This window comes from Dendropsophus ebraccatus, chromosome 11 (genome assembly GCF_027789765.1).
Source record: "Dendropsophus ebraccatus isolate aDenEbr1 chromosome 11, aDenEbr1.pat, whole genome shotgun sequence".
Taxonomy (NCBI): Eukaryota; Metazoa; Chordata; class Amphibia; order Anura; family Hylidae; genus Dendropsophus; species Dendropsophus ebraccatus.
Genome location: NC_091464.1, coordinates 17,998,413 through 18,014,714, shown reverse-complemented (window position 1 = coordinate 18,014,714; position 16,302 = coordinate 17,998,413). Strand labels below are relative to the sequence as shown.

At 45.8% G+C, this 16,302-nt stretch overlaps 1 protein-coding gene across 1 annotated transcript in view; it reads left to right on the top strand.

Moving 5' to 3' along the window:
* Positions 1 to 559: 559 nt before the first annotated feature.
* Positions 560 to 16,302, top strand: part of LOC138767251 (mitochondrial glutamate carrier 1-like) — a 31,834-nt gene continuing 16,091 nt past the window's right edge. Inside the window, exons 1-2 of the mRNA XM_069944660.1 lie at positions 560 to 662; positions 7,851 to 7,909. The gene's annotated coding sequence lies outside the window, so the exon portion shown is untranslated. The remainder of the gene's footprint in view (positions 663 to 7,850; positions 7,910 to 16,302) is intronic.

Genomic DNA, 16,302 nt, shown 5'->3' with positions numbered 1-16,302 from the left:
GGCAGCTAATTATGAGCTTAAAGGGGTACTCCTGTCCCTCGGCCGCTTCCTGGTCAGAGCTGCCGCATGAGACGTGACATCTCAAGGCAGCTCTGCCAATCAGCGGCCGTAGCGGAGTCCCTTATTCCAATTAAAAAGAAGTGATGTTAAAGGGGTACTCCAGCGGGGGGGGGGGCACTTTTTCGGGGACGAGGTGGCTGAGGAAAAGTCAGGCCCTGCAGCTGTTGCAAGACTACAATTCCCATCATGCCTGGACAGCCAAAGCTAAAGTTTTGGCTGTCCAGGCATGATGGGAATTGTAGTCTTCCCACAATTCTTATGATTTATGAGGAAACCCCTTGACAATATGCAGCTTTGTCCCACAGAGAGAGCTGACAGCACCGCAGGAGGAATTCCCCCCGCCCCGTCCCCGGGCGCAGAAGCCGCTGTGTGACAAGATAGATTTGAATTCCGTTCCGCTAAGGGGCGTGGCTACGACCGGTATTACAGGTTTGTTGATTGGATCATACGCACGGCTGCTTCGAGGCTATGAAGCAGCTGATTGGTTAGTAGTTTTCGGTCACGCCCCCGGTGGTATGGAGTTCTAGAATTCTCTAGCCTGTTCCTTTTCTCTTTCGGTCACTGAGGGGTGCTGAGCTCCGAGCTGTGCCCGTCACTCTGTGGTGAGTCTTCTCGTCACTTCATATTACCTTACTTTATATACTGTATGTTACCGGTTAGCAGTGATGTCTACCTCACACGTCACAGTAACCGTGACAGGAACAGCCATTCCTGTCACTCTGTTACCTCATAGTGGGTGGTAAAGTAACTGAATGGCACCTGTTCTATATAGCAGACAGATCACAGTACATTAGGTCTATGTTACATTAGGTATATGGGGTATTTTCAGCATATGGTAAACTACACTTGTGGCTAGAAAATAAAATATTTACCTCATGGGGGTTTACTTCACGTTACCTTTTTGCTGAAATGTGAATGGGGAGAATTTGATAAAACCCTGCATGAGGCTCAATGTAACAGAAGGTCATATACTGCCCTCACGAATCGGCAATGTGTGGTATTTAAAGGGGAACTATCAGCAGGTTACACAAATCTAACCTGCTGATAGCCCCTTATAGCGCCTGGGATGCTGAGGAGGAAGGTATGTGCGTTACGTTCTTCCTCGGCGCCAGTCCTGCGCTGTTAGTCGGGGTAAACTCCGCCCCCAGAGCACCGTTCGGAGCACTGCCGCGTCATCCGACCTGCCCTTTCTAATGAGAATCAATGGAGGAGGTGGCCCAGATGACGCGGCATGCTCCTAACGGTGCTCCGGATCAGAGATTACCCTGACTAATGATGCGTTTACACAGAAAGAGTTATCTGACAGATTTTGGAAGCCAAAGCCAGGAATGGATTTGAAACGAGGATAGCTCCCAGTCTTTCCTTTATGACCTGATCCCTGTTTATAGTCTGTTCCTGGTTTTGGCTTCAAAGATCTGTCAGATGAATCTTTCTGTGTAAACGCACCATAACAACGCGGTACCGGCACTGAGGGGGAAGGTAACACATATACCTTCCTTCTCAGCGTCCCTGGCGCTACAGGGGGCTATAGATTTGTGTTACCTGCTGATAGTCCCCTTTAATCCATGACTGAGGCAGCCAATCAGTGATGGTGGTGATGACGCATGACTGAGGCAGCCAATCAGTGATGGTGGTGATGACTCATGACTGAGGCAGCCAATCAGTGATGGTGGTGATGACGCATGACTGACGCAGCCAATCAGTGATGGTGGTGATGACGCATGACTGACGCAGCCAATCAGTGATGGTGGTGATGACTTATGAATGAGGCAGCCAATCAGTGGCGGTGGTGATGACTTATGAATGAGGCAGCCAATCAGTGGCGGTGGTAATGACGCATGACTGAGGCAGCCAATTAGTGATGGTGGTGATGACGCATGACTGAGGCAGCCAATCAGTGATGGTGGTGATGACGCATGACTGAGGCAGCCAATCAGTGGCGGTGGTGATGACTTATGAATGAGGCAGCCCATCAGTGGTGGTGGTGATGACACATGAATGAGGCAGCCAATTAGTGATGGTGATGACACATGACTGAGGCAGCCAATCAGTGATGGTGGTGATGACACATGACTGAGGCAGCCAATCAGTGATGGTGGTGATGACACATGACTGAGGCAGCCAATCAGTGATGGTGGTGATGATGCATGACTGACGCAGCCAATCAGTGGCGGTGGTGATGACTTATGAATGAGGCAGCCAATCAGTGGTGATGGCACATGACTGAGGCAGCCAATCAGTGATGGTGGTGATGACACATGACTGAGGCAGCCAATCAGTGATAGTGGTGATGACACATGACTGAGGCAGCCAATCAGTGGCAGAGGTGATGACACATGAAAGAGGCAGCCAATCAGTGGTGGTGACACATGAATGAGGCAGCCAATTAGTGATGGTGATGACACATGACTGAGGCAGCCAATCAGTGATGGTGGTGATGACACATGACTGAGGCAGCCAATCAGTGATGGTGGTGATGACGCATGACTGACGCAGCCAATCAGTGGCGGTGGTAATGACGCATGACTGAGGCAGCCAATTAGTGATGGGGGTGATGACACATGAATGAGGCAGCCAATCAGTGGCGGTGGTGATGACTTATGAATGAGGCAGCCAATCAGTGGCGGTGGTGATGACGCATGACTGAGTCAGCCAATCAGTGATGGTGGTGATGACTTATGAATGAGGCAGCCAATCAGTGGCGGTGGTAATGACGCATGACTGAGGCAGCCAATCAGTGATGGTGGTGATGACGCATGACTGAGGCAGCCAATTAGTGATGGGGGTGATGACACATGAATGAGGCAGCCAGTGGTGATGGTGATGACACATGAATGAGGCAGCCAGTGGTGATTGCACATGACTGAGGCAGCCAATCAGTGATGGTGGTGATGACAGATGACTGAGGCAGCCAATCAGTGATGGTGGTGATGACACATGACTGAGGCAGCCAATCAGTGGCGGTGTTGATGATGCATGACTGAGGCAGCCAATCAGTGATGGTGGTGATGACGTGTGACTGAAACAGCCAATCAGTGGCGGTGAGATAGTAGCTAAGCCACGGCACACTTGGAATATGCAGGTGAAGATATTTATTTAAAGCGCATGTAGAACAATACAGTCTTTACTCCAATCAGAATTGTATATAGGTACAAAAAGGGAGACCAAACATCCTATTGTTGCGATGTTATGGTCCCAACAGGACCTTACTCAGGCCATAGGGTCTCTGGGTCCAGTGAGAAGTCGTCTGGTCTGGTGTACCTACTGTATATACAATTCTCGTTGGAGTAAAGACTGTATCCTACATGCGCTGTAAATGAATATTCTCACCTGCATATTCCAAGTGTGCCGTGGTGTACATAATCTTCTGCAATCAGTGGTGGTGGTGATGACACATGACTGAGGAAGCCAATCCGTGACTGTGGTGATGACAGATGAATGAGGCAGCCAGTCGCTGGCAGAGATGTTGGTATGGACAGCGTATTAGTTTTGTGACCAGTGCTTTGCTGCTGCAGTCACACTTTAAAGAGAATCAGTCAGCATGATTGTGCAAATATAATTCCCAGCTGCACAGTATAGATCTACTGTGCAGCTTGTGGAGCATTCCGTCTGAAGCAGTAGCTTTACAGCAGGAAAAAATGATGTTTTATTCCATTGTGCAAGGCCGGGAGATGGGCAGCAACTAGTCATCTGGGCGGGGAAGCCGCCTGTGACTAATCACGGCTTTCTGCCTTGGCTCGCTGTGCGGGGTTGATTGACAGGCAGAGAGACCCATTAGTGGCCTCTCTGATTGTCAGTCATACCCGCACATTGACAGGCACAGAGCCATGATTAGTCATAGACTGCTCCCTGGCCAGATGACTAGTGGCCACCCCTCTCCCTGCCTTGTGCGGTGTAATAAAACCTCATTTTTCTATTTTTTTATTTCTATTTTGCTATGCTCCGGGAGCTGCTCGCTGGGAACCATATCAGCTGCTGGGAACCATATCAGCACAAGTTAATAAGCTGGTCAGGTGATCCTGTTTGCCAATATCTGGGTAAATACAGGCTGCAAAGAAAATTAAGTGAGAATGGGGCCTTGGCCATAAATAGTGGTGGAAGAGGAAGAATAAAACAAGAAGACTGGAGAACCATATTGGAATGGTTTTGGTCCAGGATTTTCAGGGTCCAGATGTAGATTTAGGGTATGTCTGCACTACGGAATCCCGGCGGATCACCCTCTGCGGATTCCACACCACGCTGGCTGGCGGATTCCGCCGTCTGCCCAAAGAATGAGCCAACACATTCTTCGGCAGACGGCGGAATCTGGCAAACCATAGAATGAAGCCTATGGAACCAGCGAAGATGCGCACGTCTGCCTTTGTCCGTGAAAGGGGCTGAGCTGCGGAATCGGGATTCTGTAGCGTGTACATACCCTAACAGAGTACCAGCAATTCTGTATCACGAATGTTCATTAGGAGTCTAGTCTCTTAGCAGAATCAAGGTGCTAAAGAGTCTATACAAGCTTTGGCTTCTGTCAGACTGTCATATGGCCGGATCACGAATGTAAGCGAGCTTCAATCTGCTAGATCTGGAAAGGAAACAGAAATAGGGCAGAGGACAGCGAAGTCCTTGCAGTAGTGTAAAATATTAAAGTTTGTACATACCTGTCCAAGTTCCCCAGTGTCCTTCTCACTTCTGCCCTCGTCGCTGCTGAAATGTCAAAGCCTGTCTCTGAAGTGACAGGCTGGTAAGCCAATCACTGGCCGAGTGGCCTATTACACTGGGTGATCAGTGAGAGCAAGCAAGCACTTGCTCCTTGTTCTCTGCTCGCTGCTGGCACGGGTAAGTGTGTGTGTGTGTGGGGGGGGGGGGGCGGCGGGAAGCTGGCCATAGGACATTGAACGACAACGATCAGCCGACATCATGCATGTCTGCTTATCGTTGCCTTTTATTACAAAAAGCAATTTTCAGCCGCAATGACCGATAATCGGCCAAATACATCCAATAATTGCTTTGTGTCATAGGGCCTTTAGGCTGGAATAAATGACAACGATTGTCTGATCGTTGTCTTTTTTACACAGAGCGATAATGTGCCGAATCAGACTGATTTGGCAGATTATCGCTCCGTGTAATAGAGCCATTAGCCTAAAGCCCCTATTACAGGGGGCAACTGAGAGGAGCAAACGAGCGCTGTCAGTATGTTACATGCGGCAGCGAGCAGGTGAGTGCGGGAGGGGCCACGGGGAGGTGGGAGGGGCTGCCCTGGTGATCGCAAGATCGTCCAGGCAGCCCATAGGGGATGGCGGCAGTCTGCTGCCGCCACTCCTATTCTGCAGTGTGACGGCAGCAGATCGCTGCTATCACAGTCATTTGTCTTTCAACATGTTGAAAGACAAACGACTGATTGTTGCCTTCTATTACACGGGACGATTATTGTCCGTAACGGCCGATAACCGATCTGTGTAATAGGGCCTTTATTCTGGTTGTCTTTAGAAGGCAATAAACTGCAGTGTAAGATTATCTTCAGCTCTCCTATATACGGCTGGATGAAGCTGTCAGAAGCCAAAGTTGCTTAGCGCCTAATGTGTACTCAAGTAACTTTGCTACAGTGAAAGGTGTGGTTTCTTGCTATTTCCTCCACCAGTAAATGTTTCTGGTAAGACTTTGTGACATGACATGTATTGGGTTATTCTTTAATTGGAGGCTTACTGAAATGGTTTGTGGCATTGGTATACAGCATAGTGGAATTGACATGTCATTTCTTCAGAGAGAGGAGGTGCGCAAGCCTCCCATAGACTGCCTGTATGACATGGAGGCTGGCGGGATTCTCCTCCGTTGAATTCCGCCAGTTTTATTCCGTGTGAACTGGCCCTAAGCAAGCGCCATGATTGAGCGTATACACAGCTCCATTATCGCGCAGCAAGGGCTGCGCGGACTTAGTTAGCAGAAGTCTCTCTGACATATCAATGTTTTTTAATGAGAGCACCCATTTAAAGAGGTCCAGGTTTAGAACATTGATGGCCTATTCACAGGCCATCAGTGTCCGATGCAACTACAACTGCACCTATACAGAGAACTGTGCCTGAATGTGATGTGAAAGCAGCCATGCTGCACATGAATGTTCACCTTGAAATAATGACAAGTCTAGATGTAGCCCAACGATTGCCAGTAAATTGCAGTTGCCATCTAAGGCCATTACCCCCTGTGTAAGATCACCCTCAGGCTGGGTTTCCACATAAACATTCATAATGCGTTTGGAGAGCATATGTGGAATCCCAGCCTAAAAGGCTGAAGAGAATTCCTCACACAGAAATCGTGCTTCGCTTCCTTAATACTGTAATTTGCTGATCTCTAATTTCTAGCTAAGTAGATTTCTGTGAAGATGGTGTCCCAAGGTCGGCTTGTCCTCTCTACAGTCAGAGTAATCTTCAGGTGACCGTCTCATAGCTGCAGAAAAGCTCTGCAAATACTGCCTGTAGCGAAAAGTCTATACATACAGTGTGACAGGGCCTCGATGTTTACCATGTCGGTAATGTGCTATTCCCACTGTACAGTTTACTTCCAGATAAGTAATTTTAGCTTTTAGGCATCTTTAGAGTTTGGGAAACGAGAACTGGGGAACTATTAGCAGGTTAGATTCATCTATGTCCAAATTGTACAGGAGACGCTGTGGATGAAGGCATGTCTCTTACATTCATCCTCTGCGCCGTTTCGGTGCAGTTAGTCCTTTGCTCCATGGTTTGGCCACGACTGCTAGGCACACCGCCCCACCTTCATGGTGCCGATCCGCCCCCAGACAGCCCCTTTCTAATAATAATCAATAGAGCAGGCAGGCTATGGGAAAGAGATGGCAGCGGGGCAGTGCCTCCTAACGGTCCTACCGGACTGCTAACTGCACGGGAATGGCACTGAGGATGAAGGTAAGAGACATACTTTCATCCTCGGTGTTTCCTGCATAATAGGGGGTTATCAACAGGTTAGACTAATCTAACCTTTTAATCGAATGTACCATTTGCTAAGTAAATTTTTATCCCACTATTTTGTCGGCATCGGCACAGAGATCCCAGTAGTGCGGTCCATTTTTCCATTTTTCAGCTTGGTTCCTGCTCTCTGCAACATTTACTCTATGTGCTTCAGCCCACTCTATGCACTAGAGGCAGGCCCAGTGCCACCAGTGTAACTATATCCCTCCGCAGTATAGGGAAAAAGTAAGAGATTGCAAAGAATCCAACCTCCCCCGATCACTGTATTGAGCCCCCTACTTCTGTTATGAATAGAGCCACAGGTACGGCATGTGACCCGCAGCTCTATTCATTCCTATTAAGCCGCTAGAAAGAGGCAAGTAAGCACTCCTCCGGCTTACGGGCCCTATTTCACCAGCAGATTTATCTGACAGATTTTTTTGAGCCAAAGCCAGGAACAGACTATAAACAGAGAACAGGTGACAAAGGAAAGGCTGATTTCTCCTCTTTTCAAATCCATTCCTGGCTTTAGCTTAAAAAAATCTGTCAGATAATCTGTTGGTGTAATAGGGCCCTCACTTGTCTCTCTCCAGCAGTTCCATAGGAATGAATAGGGCCGCGGGTCCCGTGCTGTACCTGCGGCTCTATTCATAACTGAGAAGCCGGGTGGTCAGACCCCTCGCAATCTCTCACTTGGATAGGGGAAATGTTAATTTCTCTTTAAGGAGCTGCAGGTTCGCCAGTTCCTTGAGACAAAGCTATAACTTTAGTATAATTATACAGCCTTTAAAATAACTATAGTTGTGTGTATGTACAAAATATTCATCATAGTTTTATTTCTTTTAGGTCTGCATTGAAGACTATTGATACCTAACATCTAAACCTGCTGGTAAGAAATATTAAAGGTAAACTAACACTTATGTTTCTACTAGAAAATGTACCTGGCGCTGCCCGGGTATAAAGTGTCAGTGTGTTAATTAGATTTGTTCTAAGGTGCCCAGGAGGCCAAGCTAAAGGTAGTGTTTCATCTGAGTTAATCAGTGAAATTAGTGTATACCTGTAGTGCATAGTTGGAGGGGTTCTGTATACCCACAATGTATAGTTTTTAGGGGTCTCGCATATCTGTAGTGCATAGTTGTGGGGGCTGTATACCTATAGTGTATAGTTGGGGGGGTCCTGTATACCTGTAATGTATACCTGTAGTGTATAGTTGAGGGAGGTCCTGTATACCTGCAGTGTACAGTTGGTGAAGGTCCTGTATACCTGTACTGTATAGTTCGGGGGTCCTGTATACCTGTAGTATATAGTTGGTGCTGTATACCTGTAATGTATAGTTGGTGGAGGTCTTGTATACCTGTAATTTATAGTTTGAGGGTCCTGGATACCTGTAGTGTATAATTGGTGGAGGTCTTGAATACCTGTAGTATATAGATCGGGGGTCCTGTATACCTGTAGTGCATAGTTTGAAGGTCCTGTATAACTGTAGTATAGAGTCGGTGGAGGTCCTGTATACCTGAAGTGTATAGTTTGGGGTCCTATATACCTGTAGTATATAGTTGGTGGAGTTCCTGTATACCTGTAGTATATAGCTTTGGGGTCCTGTATACCTGTAGTTTAGAGTTGGTGAAGGTGCTGTATACCTGTAGTATATAGTTGGTGGAGTTCCTGTATACCTGTAGGGTATAGTTTTGGGGTCCTGTATACCTGTAGTGTATAGTTTGGGGTCCTGTATACCTGTAGTATATAGTTGGTGGAGGTCCCGTGCACCTGTAGTGTATAGTTTTGGGGTCCTGTATACCTGTAGTGTCCTGTATACCTGCAGGGTCATATTTACCATTAGGCACCCATGGTCTGGTGCGTAGGGTAGCACCTTGCAGAGGGGCAGTACCCTCCCGTTCAGACTTGCCAGAAAATCTGGTGTCTTTTCGGGTTGGGTATGGCGGTATTTGTCAGGTCTGGTATAGCGGTGTTATCCAGTCACAGTATGGCGGTATTGGTCAGGTCTGGTATGGCAGTGTTAGTCACAGTGTGTCGGTATTGGTCATGTCTGGTATGGCGGTATTGGTCAGGTCTGGTGTGGCGGTGTTCTCCAGTCACAATGTGGCGGTATTGGTCAGGTCTGGTATAGTGGTGTTATCCAGTCACAGTATGGCAGTATTGGTCAGGTCTAGTATGGCAATGTTATCCAGTCATAGTATGGTGGTATTGGTCAGGTCTGGTATGGCAGTGTTATCCAGTCACAGTATGGCGGTATTGGTCAGGTGTGGTATGACAGTGTTATCCAGTTACAGTATGGCGGTATTGGTCAGGTCTGGTATAGCAGTTTTTTCCAGTCATAGTATGGTGGTATTGGTCAGGTGTGTTATGACAGTGTTACCCAGTCACAGTATGGTAGTATTGGTCAGGCCCGGTGTGGCGGTGTTATCCAGCCATGGTATGGTGGTATTGGTCAGGTGTGGTATGACAGTGTTATCCAGTCACAGTATGGCAGTGTTATCCAGTCACAGTATGGCGGTATTGGTCAGGTCTGGTATGACAGTGTTATCCAGTTACAGTATGGCGGTATTGGTCAGGTCTGGTATAGAAGTTTTTTCCAGTCATAGTATGGTGGTATTGGTCAGGTGTGTTATGACAGTGTTTGGTATACCTGTAGTGCCCTGTATATACATGTACTGTATAGATGGAGTAGGGGGTCTACCAGTTATTACTGTGGATGTTGTGAGGCAGCTTCCCTAGAAACCACAACTCCCTGTGAAAAGGAAAGCAGTAATCCTATTGGTTGCTAAGGCTCCAACTGCCGTTTTCTCTGGGCAAAGCTGCAGCTAATTATATCACCTGTGTTTGCAGTGAGGAGATTTTCCCATTGATCTCTATGGGGCGCTCTTTCCCCTCCCCCTCCCCTCCTGTGTATCTGGCGGGGACGGGACCTTCGCTAAAACCTTCCCGGGCACCCAATGTATCTGTGTGCCAAATTTGGGGTCAAACGGTTCAGGCGTTTGGAAGTCTATTTGGGACAGACAGACAGACTTTGATTTTTATTATATAGACTAGAAAATGTACCCGGCGCTGCCCGGGTATAAAGTGTCAGTGTGTTGATTAGATTTGTTCTAAGGTGCCCAAGAGGCCAAGCTAAAGGTATTGTTTCATCTAAGTTAATCAGTGGAATTAGTGTATACCTGTAGTGCATAGTTGGAGGGGTTCTGTATACCCACAATGTATAGTTTTTAGGGGTCTCGCATATCTGTAGTGCATAGTTGTGGGGGCTGTATACCTATAGTGTATAGTTGTGGGGGCTGTATACCTATAGTGTATAGTTGGGGGGGGGGGTCCTGTATACCTGTAGTGTATAGTTGAGGGAGGTCCTGTATACCTGCAGTGTACAGTTGGTGAAGGTCCTGTATACCTGTACTGTATAGTTCAGGGGTCCTGTATACCTGTAGTATATAGTTGGTCCTGTATACCTGTAATGTATAGTTGGTGGAGGTCTTGTATACCTGTAGTTTATAGTTTGAGGGTCCTGGATACCTGTAGTGTATAATTGGTGGAGGTCCTGTATACCTGTAGTATATAGCTTTGGGGTCCTGTATACCTGTAGTAAAGAGTTGGTGAAGGTGCTGTATACCTGTAGTATAGAGTTGGTGTAGGTCCTGTATACCTGTAGTGTATAGTTTTGAGGTCCTGTATACCTGTAGTGTATAGTTTGGGGTCCTATATACCTGTAGTATATAGTTGGTGGAGTTCCTGTATACCTGTAGTGTATAGTTTTGGGGTCCTGTATACCTGTAGTGTATAGTTTGGGGTCCTGTATACCTGTAGTGTATATTTTGGGGTCCTGTATACCTGTAGTATATAGTTGGTGGAGGTCCTGTATACCTGTAGTATATAGTTGGTGGGGGTCCCATGCACCTGTAGTGTATAGTTTTGGGGTCCTGTATACCTGCAGGGTCGTATTTACCATTAGGCACCCATGATCTGATGCGTAGGGTAGCACCTTGCAGAGGGGCAGTACCCTCCCGTTCAGACTTGCCAGAAAATCTTTGGTCAGGTCTTGTATAGCGGTGTTATCCAGTCACAGTATGGCAGTATTGGTCAGGTCTGGTATGGCAGTGTTATTCAGTCACAGTGTGTCAGTATTGGTCATGTCTGGTATGGCGGTGTTATCCAGTCACAGTATGGCGGTATTGGTCAGGTCTGGTGTGGCAGTGTTTTCCAGTCACAGTGTGGTGGTATTGGTCAGGTCTGGTATAGTGGTGTTATCCAGTCACAGCATGGCGGTATTGGTCAGGTCTGGTATAGCAGTGTTATCCAGTTACAGTATGGCGGTATTGGTCAGGTCTGGTATAGCAGTTTTTTCCAGTCATAGTATGGTGGTATTGGTCAGGTCTGGTATGGCAGTGTTATCCAGTCACAGTATATGGCAGTATTGATCAGGTCTAGTATGGCAGTGTTATCCAGTCACAGTATGACGGTATTGGTCAGGTCTGGTGTGGCAGTGTTACCCAGTCACAGTTTGCTATACATGTACTGTATAGATGGAGTAGGGGGTCCTGTATATACTTGTACTGTATAGATGGAGTAGGGGGTCCTGTATATACATGTACTGTATAGATGGAGTAGGGGGTCCTGTATATACATGTACTGTATAGATGGAGTAGGGGGTCCTGTATATACATGTACTGTATAGATGGAGTAGGGGGTCCTGTATATACATGTACTGTATAGATGGAGTAGGGGGTCCTGTATACATGTACTGTATAGATGGAGTAGGGGGTCCTGTATATACATGCACTGTATAGATGGAGTAGGGGGCCCTGTATATACATGCACTGTATAGATGGAGTAGGGGGTCCTGTATATACATGTACTGTATAGATGGAGTAGGGGGTCCTGTATATACATGTACTGTATAGATGGAGTAGGGGGTCCTGTATATACATGTACTGTATAGATGGAGTAGGGGGTCCTGTATATACATGTAATGTATAGATGGAGTAGGGGGTCCTGTATATACATGTACTGTATAGATGGAGTAGGGGGTCCTGTATATACATGTACTGTATAGATGGAGTAGGGGGTCCTGTATATACATGTACTGTATAGATGGAGTAGGGGGTCCTGTATATACATGTACTGTATAGATGGAGTAGGGGGTCCTGTATATACATGTACTGTATAGATGGAGTAGGGGGTCTACCAGTTATTACTGTGGATGTTGTGAGGCAGCTTCCCTAGCAACCACAACTCCCTGTGAAAATGAAAGCAGTAATCCTATTGGTTGCTAAGGCTCCAACTGCCGTGTCTGCTGCAGCTAATTATATCACCTGTGTTTGCAGTGAGGAGATTTTCCCATTCATCTCTATGGGGCGCCGCTCTTCCCCCTCCCCCTCCTCTCCTGTACATCTGGCGGGGACGGGACCTTCGCAATAACCTTCCCGGGCACCCAATGTATCTGTGGGCCAAATTTGGGGTCAAAAGGTTCAGGCGTTTGGAAGTCTATTTGGGACAGACAGACAGACAGACTTTGATTTTTATGATATAGATTGCACGCAGGGCTCTGAGGGGGAAGATAATTTTCTTTATACTTAGTGCAATGTTCGTTAAATTTTCTTTTTTTATTAATATGTAAATTAGATCTGTTTGGTCTACTGGGGGTAGGATTACCAATCCACCCGTCCCTCTTCATAAATAGTCATGCAGCGCTCTGCAGTGATAACTAGTACCACCCCCGTGCACCAAGCGGCCTCATTTACATATTAACCAAACTGAAGGAAAGAAAACTACCCCAGTTGGCGATCTGTGAGCTATGGAAACTAGTGCAGATATGATATGTAGTGCTTTGTGGATGCTGGAGTGTGTGTGCGTGAAATTGGTGGTGCGGCCGCCTGTTGGCAGGTTACATGCCATTCAGTGGTACTCTGCATCTCATACATTCTGTCCACAAAGTTTTCTGTATTATCCAGGTTTTTGTCTTCCAATTATTTTACTTTGGAGGCTTAATCAGAAAACTGCGCCTTGAAACACCCTCTGCTGATTTCTTGTAGGTCTTGTATGCAATATGAGTTTACATGATAAACTGTATCTCCGACAGCAGCTTATAGTACGGCTTACTAACCGTCTAACTAAAGCATGAATTGGCAGATGCTGAGTCACGCGCTGGTTGTGCTGTCCTTTAGATTGGCATTGGTTCCTTCACAGTATGGTGTAACTTTTCCAAGAAAATAGGCTGTGAATGAGTAGATTAAGGCTGGTTTCACACGCTGTAACTGTGCGGCTGTATTTTTTATGCGGCTGTAAATGTGCGGGTGAAACTACGGCCGTGGGAAAAAATAGACATGCGGCTCAAAACATACGGTCATTTACTTGGAAATCTGGTTCAACTAAAAATAACAAATAAAATGTTAAGAAAGTGATGGAAACACCTCTGGATGCATCTGGGAAAGCAGGGAACACAGTTTACATGAATCGCTATTACCGGGGTTTGCGATCCTCTGCACTATAGCCGATGTCTCTCATGGTTAATATATTGAATTAATAAAACACATTTTCTGTCTAATAAAGTCCCTTTTATTGTTCAATAATTAAATGTAAACGATTCCATCATTTTGCAATTAAATATACTGTTAAAATAAATATATATATAAATAAATGTATATTTATATATATATTTATTTTTTGACAGTATATTTAATTGCACAATGATGGATTCGTTAGAATTAAATTATTGAACAAAGAAACTGTATTTATTTAAACGAAAATGTGTTTTATTCATTAAATATTAATTAGTACAGGAAGCACTATATGCCGGTAATTCATATGCCGGCAATAGAGCATTCTGTACTAATCATCACTTTACTTTAATGAAAACATCAAATGTTTCTTCTAATTATGTTATGACAATAACATTATTAGAAGAAACATTTAGAATTATATGTGCGCTCAGCTGATTGGCTGTTCGGCTGAGCGCACATATAATGAGCCGGTCCGCAGTACAGTGACTTCATTGTGCTGCGGACCAGCGAAGAGGACACATCGGGGTGAGTATAGAGCTCTCCACACCCCCTCCCCGGCACTGCACCCCTCCCAGCAAGGAAGGGGGGTCACTTAACCCCTTCCTTGCTGGGATGGGTGCAGTCTGACATCAGTCTGGCCCCCCGGGGGTTAAGGGGGATGCAGTACATCCTCCCTTAACCCCTTGGGGGTCAGACTGTAAGCAGCGATCTGTAAAGATGCTGCATACTGTAAGGAGCACAACACCGCTCACAATGATGGGTGTTGTGCTCCTGTTTGTGTGTTTTGTGTGTTTCTCCCTTTTTGTTTTTCAGATATCGGTATCCTGGGGATTACGTCGGATTCCATGGACTACGTCGATGACCAGCGGTTGTTCTTTGAATTTTTTTTAATAAAATGGTCAATGAGGGTTGTGGGGGTGTTTTTATTTGAATAAAAAAATTTGTAAACTTGTGTCTTGTCTTTATTTCTTTACTTTATAGACTTAGTAGTGGAAGCCGTCTAATAGACGGAATCCATTACTAAGTTGGGGCCTAGTGTTAGCCGGTATAAAATGGCTAACACTAACCCCCCATTATTACCCCAGTACCCAATGCCACCAGGGGTACTGGGAAGAGCCGGGTGCCAGTGGTCCCGGAGCGTCAATATTGGCGCTCCTGGACCGGGCGGCAGCAGGCTGGTAAGATTTAGGCTGGGGAGGGCCTAAACCAATGGCTCTTCCCACCCTGGTGTTACCAGGCTGCTGTCGTTTGGTTTTTAACCCGGCTGGTTATAAAAATAGGGGGGACCCTATGCGTTTTTTTTTAATTATTTATTTATTTAAAAAAAAAACGCATAGGGTCCCCCCTATTTTTATAACCAGCCGGGTTAAAAACCAAACGACAGCAGCCTGGTAACACCAGGGTGGGAAGAGCCATTGGTTTAGGCCCTCCCCAGCCTAAATCTTACCAGCCTGCTGCCGCCCGGTCCAGGAGCGCCAATATTGACGCTCCGGGACCACTGGCACCCGGCTCTTCCCAGTACCCCTGGTGGCATTGGGTACTGGGGTAATAATGGGGGGTTAGTGTTAGCCATTTTATACCGGCTAACACTAGGCCCCAACTTAGTAATGGATTCCGTCTATTAGACGGCTTCCACTACTAAGTCTATAAAGTAAAGAAATAAAGACAAGACACAAGTTTACAAATTTTTTTATTCAAATAAAAACACCCCCACAACCCTCATTGACCATTTTATTAAAAAAAATTCAAAGAACAACCGCTGGTCATCGACGTAGTCCATGGAATCCGACGTAATCCCCAGGATACCGATATCTGAAAAACAAAAAGGGAGAAACACACAAAACACACAAACAGGAGCACAACACCCATCATTGTGAGCGGTGTTGTGCTCCTTACAGTATGCAGCATCTTTACAGATCGCTGCTTACAGTCTGACCCCCAAGGGGTTAAGGGAGGATGTACTGCATCCCCCTTAACCCCCGGGGGGCCAGACTGATGTCAGACTGCACCCATCCCAGCAAGGAAGGGGTTAACTGACCCCCCCTTCCTTGCTGGGAGGGGTGCAGTGCTGGGGAGGGGGTGTGGAGAGCTCTATACTCACCCCGATGTGTCCTCTTCGCTGGTCCGCAGCACAATGAAGTCACTGTACTGCGGACCGGCTCATTATATGTGCGCTCAGCCGAACAGCCAATCAGCTGAGCGCACATATAATTCTAAATGTTTCTTCTAATAATGTTATTGTCATAACATAATTAGAAGAAACATTTGATGTTTTCATTAAAGTAAAGTGATGATTAGTACAGAAAGCTCTATTACCGGGAATATGAATTACCGGCTTATAGTGCTTCCTGTACTAATTAATATTTAATGAATAAAACACATTTTCTTGGAAATAAATTCAGTTTCGTTTGTCAATAATTTAATTCTAACGAATCCATCATTGTGCAATTAAATATAATGTCAAAAAATAAATATATAGATAAATATACATTTATTTATATATCTATTTTTTTTAACAGTATATTTAATTGCAAAATGATGGATTCGTTAGAAATAAATTATTGATCAACGAAAGTGTCTTGATTACAAATAAAATGTCTTTGATTAATTTAATATAGTAACTATTAGAGGCATCGGCATTCGGCATCATTCCCGGCTATTTTTGAAGTACTTTGTACGGACCGCCTGTCAATCCTCGGCCGCATATTCAGCCGCAAATAATGGTCTTGTTCATTTTTTACGGGTCCGTTTACGATAGGGCCGTAGATTCATACATAGTGTGCACTGTG